Source organism: Ursus americanus, chromosome 4 (genome assembly GCF_024610735.1).
Source record: "Ursus americanus isolate L20-20 chromosome 4, mUrsAme1.1.p, whole genome shotgun sequence".
Classification (NCBI taxonomy): domain Eukaryota; kingdom Metazoa; phylum Chordata; class Mammalia; order Carnivora; family Ursidae; genus Ursus; species Ursus americanus.
Window position 1 is genome coordinate 21,408,059 of NC_142130.1, and position 9,779 is coordinate 21,417,837.

At 46.6% G+C, this 9,779-nt stretch overlaps 1 long non-coding RNA gene across 1 annotated transcript; it reads left to right on the forward strand.

Annotated features, from left to right (window-relative positions):
• Positions 1–2,037: 2,037 nt before the first annotated feature.
• LOC148110212 (uncharacterized) lies at positions 2,038–8,895 on the forward strand. Its single transcript, XR_015724092.1, has 3 exons — positions 2,038–2,653; positions 5,812–5,906; positions 8,267–8,895. It is a non-coding gene; the product is annotated as an uncharacterized LOC148110212 (long non-coding RNA).
• Positions 8,896–9,779: the final 884 nt, after the last annotated feature.

A 9,779-nucleotide genomic window follows, 5' to 3' on the forward strand; every position in this document is an offset into this window, starting at 1 on the left:
AGTGCTTAACATAACTCTAACTCACTTAATGCTTATAGCAATTCTATGAGGGAGGTACTCATTACCCCATTTCACAGATGAGGAAACTGAGGCACCGGAAGGCCAAACCATATCATCATTAATATTTCTCGAGCTGTTTTTGTTAATCAGGAGTATTGCTGCTGACCACAGCTCTGTACCGTATTCATAGATCAGTTCTACATAGTAGGTATAGTAAGAACACAGAGACAGTAAGGACGCAGCAGGAGAGTTTGCCTTGGTCTCTGATTTTGGAGGGAAGTGGGGGAGGGTGGATGTGGACGCAGAGATGGGTGTGGACGTTGAGGAGAGAAGGCAACAGGAGTTCAAGGCAGTTCAGGCCAATGGCGTTGATTTCTTTGGCAAAGTAGAGGAGAAACACATTTGTTGTGGAAAACACAGGTAACGATAAAAGAAGAATTCCAAGCCCTTGCCATAACTCCTTTAGGCATTTTGTTGTGTTTCCTTCCAAAATGTTTTCTAAGCATACATATACAGGCATAAATACATATCTGGGGAAGTCAGTCCTTCCTTCTGATGGAGAGAATAAGAGTCAAAATAAACAAACCCAACAGAATCCAAACCCTGTAATTTTGGAGCGACAATCAGAACAGTTCTGTGTATAGTAGATAGCTGCTTGACCTCTCGCCCCTCTCCCGAGAAACCCCCCTACAGGTTTTTAGTGATGCGAGCCCTGCCAAGACCCTCTTCTGGAGTGCCAAGGTTTGTGACTGGAAGGAGCCAGGCTGACTTGCACAAAGTCTTGAAAGGTCCCCTTTGCAGTGAGGCAGTGGAGATGCCTCTCTGAGATTGTTTCCTTGGAGAAATGTTTCAGACCTAAGTAGAAATTAAGCTTAATCCTAGTGGCAGAGTAACATACCTATTACGAGCCAATTGCATGTAGAAACAAAAACAAAACAATATTTATATGTGTGTTTTTGTTTTTGTTTCAAGGTAGATTGCCCTAGTTTAAGCAAGTGTGTGTGTGTGTGTGTGTGTGTGTGTGTGTGTGTGTGTGTGTGTTTATGGTTCTTTTCTTTTTTGAGGAAATGTCAAAACACATTCTGGCTTCAAGGATATAGTCCCCAACAGAAATGAGGGTGGGATTGGATGGGGCTTCCTAGAATCACCAAAGGGAGCATTCAGCTGATGGGTGCCCAGTGAGTGGCCCAGTTGTCTGGGGAAATGGCGCGGGGTATGACAATATCCTTTGTGTCTGGAGGATGTAGAAGACTGGCCAATGGATCCCTGGGAGAGGGTTTAGGGGAGATGGAGGCAAGTGGCTCTGACTCTAGGAAGTGGAAGGGGCTGGACCGTGTCCTGACCCTACACTTTGGGTCAGCCTGAGGATAAATAGGGAGAGTGACTGATGGAGCCAAGCACCCAAACAGCAGATTTCCAGCTGGTCCTGCAGAAATCCTTGTTCTAGCAAGAAGGCTGCTTTTATAAAGATAGGTTCCTGGTCTACACAGTCATCACTGAATAATATATTGTAAGTATCTTTCCATATTATTCTGTGTTCTATGTTATGGTGTTCAGTCACCACTTCATTGTGGAGGGACCGTGGCTTCTGAACTAGCCCCCATGCTGGAAACTCCCAACAGACTGAACCTCCTTGGAGACCAGACGATGTCTTGGGAGGTGGCCAGGCCTTTATCCTCCTGCTCCTATAAGGACCAGCTAAGTCAGTTCCTCCATCGCTCACCTCTCAGCACCTTCCTGTGTGGTTCCGGACCACCTGTTGAAGCCCCAGCATGCCTGGCTCTGAGTCTCACAGAATTACCAAGGAAAGGAGGCCCAAGCACACTGAGAAAACACCGAGGCGGAGGCATGGCTGGGATCCCAGCACAGAGACCCGTCCTCCCGCAGTTACAGTCTTGGCTGAGTTGAGCCCTTTCCTCACAGTGTTTGGCTTGGATGCTAGACTGGGTGAGTCAGCTCTCCTGGCACCCTACTTCGAGTCAAAGTCACATTGAGATGGGGTAGCTGCCAGATCAGTATAATTATCGGTCTCTCCCACAACCCCAGTCCTCCCAGCCCTCTCTCTGAAACTAGGTCCCAGAATGTGTCCTGTGATGACGTGGGCAGCGCCAGGCCTCAGGAACTGATCTCCATCAGCCCTACATAGGTAGGAACCTCTTGTGGTGACCTGGGGCCTGGGTCCTAAATGAAGGAAGCACTTCCCTCTGTGTCTCCAAATTCTTCATCTGGGCTTGGGGCCGGTGAGCACACAGCTCTCAGATGACACCAGTCAGACCTGGTTGGAATCCCAGTTCCGTCACTGACTGCCTGGGTGACCTTGGCATTACCTCTAAGTCCTAGAGATGAGTTTTCCTTATCTTTAAGATGGAAAATGCTACCTGAACTTATGAACATAAAGAGTCACTACTATACAAATGTAACAGGGCCTTAAAACTAAAAATTTTACCGGACACTAATGTGTATTATGGTTGTGAAAATCCAAAGTGAGATGCCAAGTCACCTCACGGAGAGACTTTTCTAAGGAAATAACAACACTCTGTCCCAAGACTTTTGAAACCCCCTTGTTCACGTTGAGACTCCGAGAAGGTAGAGATAGAGGAAACAGGGAGATCTCCTTGAAGAAAGCTGTGCCGGGACTGCCATCTTGGACAGGGTGAGTTCCTGGTCCCATACCTTAGATCTAGTGAGGGTGAATATCGGCGGGGGTGCTACTCCCAGAGCGGAATGTGTGACCCCTGTAGCTGAGGTGTGGTTGCGTGGGCTCTGGTCCCACGTGGGAGATCTGGGATGTGTTCTCACTAGCTGCTTTGGGAGGGCTGCTCTTACCACGTGGGGACCAGCCTACTACCCAGAGTTTTGGGGGATACAGGAAGCTTGGGGTACGGGAACTAGCTAAAGGCTGGAGCTGCATGCCCAGAGGCTGAGGACAGGGTCTCAGATGACCCCTGGAAGCGAGACTGAACTTGAGACACATCCCCAGGGTCGAGAGTTCCAGGAGAAAGAGGCCGAGCGGGGAAGCTGCGGGGAGGGCATTCAAGCACTCGGTGAGAAAGAGGCAGAGCTTAACATCTGTCTGGCAAGAAAGCCTGAAGTCAATGTACAGCTGTTGCTGCCCCTTCCCCGATGGCTCCCACAGCCCGCCAGCAGTCGTAGCCATGGCAACTGGCTGGGGAGGCCAGCTGGAAAAAGAGAGAAGAAGCCAAGTCCTCTACATTGTCCCCACGTTAGGCTCCCAGCTGGGCAGGCCCAGGCTGGGGGAGGAAAGGACGGAAGGTAAAAATAAGTCCCGAGTTTTGATGAATACCTGGCAGTAGTGTTCTCATTTCTGAACTGAGGCTGTGTTTGCAACCCAAAGTGACCACGGACCCTCTCCTAAGAGGAGAAACGTCGGGCCTGCTGGAGTGGTCATCCAGGCAGGAAGGGCCTTCCTGGAAGGCTCTTGGTGCAAGGAAACAGCACACCAGTTACTTAGGGCTCTGAGCACAGTGGTCTCCCGCTTCCCCCCTCACTGATGGGATGGGCTCTGGCGCACCGTGCTCCGAACGTCAGGGCCAACTTCTCTTGGCGAAAGCCAGTTCTTGTCAATGATTATCTTGGTCCTAATCTCCCCAGAAGAGAGAACATGAAGCGTTTCTCCCATTGCCCAGACGGGGGCAGTGCTGCCCTGAGGCGGACTAACCTGGGCCATCTTATAAGGCCCCCGTGAGCAGACGCAAGCTTCTCACCCCACTGGTTGCTCATCTGTAAAAAAAAGTGAATCATAATGTGCATCTCACAGCGTTGAGAGTATGAAAGGAAATCATGTGTTAGATCGAATCCTAGGAAATAGCCAACACTCAATCCTTTTTTACTGTCCAAAAATGGCAATTTCAGACGGTTCACCCTAATATGTAAACAATATTTTGTGAACTCTAAATTGTTAGTTATTGTGTTAAACAAAACACAAGTCTTCCATCCATGTTCCCTAACGAATCTCCAGAATTCTGTTTGCAGGACTGGCTCAAAGGCCAGCCGGCCCATAGGCAGCTCGAGACCAGCCAATGCGTAAGATCTCCTGGTACCCAGGGAGCTCCGTCTCGCTCCTCTGGTCTCACCGCAAACATGGGTACAAACCACAAGCCCTTCCCACCCCAAACACAGCACCCTCCCACAATCGTATTTGTCGGAGTTTCACTACAAAATGTCCAACTACATGGGCGTTTATTAAACTCATCCTGCTTAGCGCTCAGTGTAGCCTCTCAATTCTGGGGTCTTGAGCTTTTCAGGTTTGACAAATACTCATCCAGTCTTTAAAAAGTGATCTCTTGCATCAGATGGAAAAATCTGACTAGATTAAAATGAGAAACTTTTGTATCAAAAAGCCCCCACTATAAATGGAATTGAAAAACGACTTAGGGTAAGAGGTGGGTGGACAAGATGGGTGAAGGTGGTCAAAAGGTACTGACTTCCAGTTATAAATAAGTCATCGGGCTGTAACGTACAGCAGTGTGACCATAGTTAATTCTGATTTGCATTTTTGAAAGTCGCTAAGACAGTAGATCTTGAAAGTCGCCAACACAAGAAAAAAATATTTGTAACTATGTAATGACAGGTATTAATTAGACTTACTGTGGTGATCATTTCACAATATATACAAATATCAAATCACTAACTGTATAGCTGAATCTAATATAATGTTATATGACAGTTATGGCTCAATTATTAAAAAAAAAAAAAGGATTCAGAGACAAATCACGGAAGAGGAATCCCAAATGGCCAACCGACTATGAAAGGGCAGTCAAACTTACTAGAAATCAGGGCCATGCAAATGCAAATTATGATGAGGTGTAATTTCTCATCGATCAGACTGGCAAAATTAAAGTCTAAGAATACTAAGTGAGATTGACGGAAAATGGAGACTGCCGTCTACTGCTTGTTGGAGTATAAAGTGAGGAGCGATTTGACAGAATCTAGTAAAATTGGGCATGTGCATATCCTATCACCCTACAATTCTGCTTCTAGATGGATGCTTGGAAAACCCTCACCCATGTGCGTAAGGCACACATCATTACATTGTTTCATTGTTTCGTGACAGTAAGAATTTGGAGCTACTGCGTAAGTCCATCTATATAAATAAAGTACGCTTTTAAAAATGTGGTATATTCAGTAATACCAGGAAATACCCTGCAGCACTCCCGGGGAATAAACTGGAGAGCGCTAAAACATACTGGTGAGAGAAAAATAGCGAACTACAGACACTTAGGTATGTATACTATAATTTAAGTAAAATTTAAAGCCACAGACAAAAGCCTCATACATTTTGTATATGCGACGGGCTGGAAAGAAACAGACAAATTCGTGATGGCGATGGCTGCCCTCAGAAACAAAGAGGGGCGAGGATTTGGGGTCAGAAGGACCATCAGCTTTATCTGTAGTTTTATTTCTTTGAAAAAATTACTTGAAGCACATCTGGTAAAACAGTATAAATTGTCAGTACTGACTGATGGGAACACAGTCTCATATTATTTTCAGTTCCATTTTGTAGTTTTAACATTTCTTTAAAAATTCCCCTCTCTTCTGTTTTCTTCCTCTGGAACATCTATTAGAGGGATATTGGAACTTCAGATTTTATTGTCCCAATCTCTGAAATAGATTAATTTGTGTTTTTCTTCTTCCTCTCTTCTTCCAGAAGAATCCTTCTGCCCAATTTTCCAGTTCAGTAGTTCTTGTAAACTGTAATTATTTTGTTATCAGCTCATTGGCTTAATTTTTTTATTTCCATTGTTGTATTTTTTCTTTTTAAGAATTCTCATTGGTTCCTTTCCCTCACAGCCTGTCTACTCTTATTTCTTGGATGCCAGACCCTCACTTATTCCTTTGAGGATTTGGATTATATTTCAGTCTCACTATGATGACACTTTGCTTCTGTAAGTTCCTTTTTATTGTCCGTTCTTCTTTCATGGTGTTGGCTTACCCAAATGTCTGCTGATTGTTGCCCGTGCTGGGTGTTGGCTGTTGGAGTTGAGAGGCCATGTTGGGCTCTGTGTGTGCTACCTGCTTGGGGTGGGGGTGTATGGGAGCGAGGGCGGGGAAGGGGAGGGTGGGCAGCGGAAACAGGGTGTGGCAGAGGCTGGGCTGGTGGGTGTGGGCAATCGGGTTTCTGGCAGGCATGGCACAATGCCTTCTCTCTCTGACCCGAGCGCACATACACCAAGTTGCTTGGAGGGAGATGCCCAGTGGCCTCTGACTGGCTGAGTGTTTGTATTTACGTGGGCAGGGGTTGGTTTATAGACACCAAACACTGCTCTTCTGGGTAGTTCTCCCTTTGTGTTGCCCTGGCCCCATCCAGCTCCCAAAAGACCCCATCAGCAATTCTCCAGTTTCTGATCCCCCAGGGGACCCCTTCATGATTTTGAGTTGCAGATTAAAAAGAATATCTTGTCTTTCATTTCTTAGGAATGTATCTTATTTATAATCTACCATCTGTGACTCTCAAGCTGAGAAAGAGAGCTTAGGGTTAGCCCTGGAGATCTGGGAGTCGTTTGAATAACATAACGCTTGAAGGAGGGGAGGAGAAAAAGATACTCCTAACCTGTGCCCGCAGAGAGGGAAAGCCAGCCAAGGAGAGAATTTAGGAAGTTACCCCTACTTACCAAGTTGGGATAAAATAAGGAACCGATGGGAAGGAGACTGGGAGAAGGGCAGAGTGGGGAGGAAGGGTGAAGACTGCAGAGGGGTGCCAAGACCGGCCCTGAGAAGAGAGGTTCCGAAAGCAACCCCGAGGCCGCGGGTGGCCTCCGCGAGCTGCCTTCCTGGAGGGGCGGGGCCAAAGCCCGCAGGAGCCGAGGCGGGGCTGGGTGAGGGCGAAGCTGAGGTCCCTGCGGTGGAGGGCGGCGAGCAGAGCGGAGGGGACCTTGCAGAGGGTGAAAACCAGCCAGGAGGCGGCTCTGGTGGGCCTTGGGAAATGTCCTCCATTGACCGGAGGGCTCCTGATACCCACATGCACGGAATCTGTCCTTTTTACAGGAAGCGGATGGAATTAGCTGGGTGGATAATTGTTTCTATTTGTAATGCATATAGCAAGAGGTATACTGGAAATCCTTGTAATTCTCCCTTATGAATCCATCTTTGTTTAGGAGCAGTCTTTGTTTGCCCTTTTAGTTTTCATGAAGAGGGGACATGTTTCCATTGGACATTGAATGATGCAAGAAATACACAATTAGGTGTCACAACTTTTGCCCTTGGGGAAAGTAGTAACAGGTGTAGTAACACTTTCTGTTCTTGGAACAGGTATATGGCTGCTGTTCAGAGCTTGACCATGCTCTCCAGAAAAGACTCCTTTCTGTTTATTCTCTCACCAGGAGAGCCATCCCAGCTCTGAGATCCACAACTGCTTTGGCATAGGGCCAGATTGGTGGGGTTACTATCTGGGTACTGCTTGGTACCATGAGAGGGCGTATAGGGTGTATGAATCCTGTGACTGGACTCTCAAGTCCTGAAACTGTCTTCTCATTGCTAGGAAAGAAGGACATTACTGCCCAGCCCAGAGAGGAGAGTCCTGTCCGATTTAGGCAGATTATTGAACTTGAAGGAGTGATGGGGCAGAAAAGGGGGAAATTTAAAACAAGACCCTAAACACAAGGTTCCAGGAGGGAAAGGGGGACAGGTATAGTGGACACTAGGGGTTCTTTTTTTTTCTTTTAAAAAATTTAGCTATAGTTGACATATAACATTATATTAGTTTCACGTGTACAACATGATTCGGTATTTGTGTATACTGTGAAATGATCACCACCATCAGTCTAGTTAACATCCATCACTATGCAGAGGTAAAACTGTGTGTGTGATGAGAACTTTCAAGATCTACTCTCTTAGCAACTCTCAAGTACTCAATACAATATTATTCACTATAGTCACCATGCTGTGCATGTCATCCCCGTGATTTATTTTATAGTTGGAAGTTTGTCCTTTTTAACCCCTTCACCCCTTTTTCCCACTCTTGGGGTTCTTTTTTTTTTTTTTAACAAACAGCTTTCTTGAGGTGTAATAGATAGTCAATGAACTTCATCTTTAAAGTGTACAATTTGATAAGTTTTTTTTCTTTTTAGTTTAGTCTGAATAAAATCCAGCATAAATGTATTACTTTGTTCTGGAAATAATGGCTCGGTGTCTTTGTTCTGACAGCTTCCTAAGGGCAAACCACAGTCTGAAGTTGTCATTTTGGGTTTAAACTGCACAGAAAGAAGAGACAGTGAAACTTGCTTTTTGTTTTTATTTTTCTTTTAAGTCTCCAGATCTTACAAGGCCGCTCTCTCCAGACCAACGGGCAGATAGTCGTGGCACGTGATCCTATTTGAAACAGACATGGTTCAACTGCTATCAGCCAAGCGGAGTGATCTGGGATCCCCGTTTATCTTTATAGTAGCAACTGCAGATAACATTTGAATGCGGCAGTAAAAATGAAAAAGTTGGTGTCCGTCCACAGACACTCTGAACCATAAGTGCTCGCAAAGCATTTCCACCCTGCGTGGCTGGTCTGGGATGAGTGGGAAGTGAGGGATGGCTGGCCGTTCTTCAGATACACAAGCAATTCTGAGTAGCTGCCGGCCTGTGCGCACAGCTTTGCGTTCAATTGCCACATTGGCGGCAGGGTCTTCAGAGTCACCAGAGGGCAATCTGATGGCAAAGCTCTCTGGCTTGTGGTCTGCGGTGCCCACCACCAACACCTTCTGGCCTGGTCTTGTGGCAGCTTTCATGTGCCCACAAAATGGAACTCTCAGTCGTGGGAAGTACCACAGTCTCTTACTGGAGAGCCCAAGGAGTTGTTTAAACGCCCATCATCTGGTCTCAGCACTGCATTGCGTGGGCCATGGATCAGGCCAACCTCTCGCACTGGGATACGTGGTGGAGCATGGAGGGAGGGCAGCCCCGAGGAGGCAGGAGGCGGGGGGGGGGTGCGGGGGAACATGGGATGAAGAGCACTGCCGGGCGGGGATCCAGGGGGTCCTGAGCGGGGCTGGGGTACATTCCGAGGCTGGCTCGGGCGTGCACTACAGCTTGATGAGTTTTGATGTGTGGACGTACTTGTGATACCTCACCACTGTCCAGATAATGAATGCATCCATCACCCTCCAGATGTCCTTGTGGGCCTTTGTAATTTCCAACCCCACCCTCCACCCGCGCCCCTAGACAATCATGGGTCTGCTTTCCGTCACTATAGAGAAGCTTGGATTGTCCAAAATTTTATGTAAATGAAAGTATGCAGTATGTGCTCTTTTTTCTGTCTGACTTATTAGACTCAGCATTATCATTCTGAGATAAACTTGTGCTGTTCCATCGGTCGTCTGTCCCTTTCACTGCAGAGTCGTTCGTGTTCTTTCATCTGTTGGTGGAGAGCTCGGCCGCTTCTGGGTTTCAGCTATCACAGATATAGCTGCTATGAATATTTGTGTGTAAGTCTTTGTCGGGCCATGTGCTTTCATTTCTCCAGTGTAGATTCCTGGGACTGGAATGACTGGATCATAGAGTAGGTGTATGTTTAATTTTTGAGGAAACTTCCCAGTGTTTTCCAAAGTGGTGGTTTCGTTTTCCATTCCCACCGGCAATGGAGAGCGTTCTGGTTGCTCCACATTCTCACTTGTACAGGGTTTGGAAGAGCCCGTCTAATTTTATTTTATTTTATTTTATTTTATTTTATTTTATTTTATTTTATTTTATTAAGATTTTATTTATTTATTCGACAGAGAGGGAGACAGCCAGCGAGAGAGGGAACACGAGCAGGGGGAGTGGGAGAGGAAGAA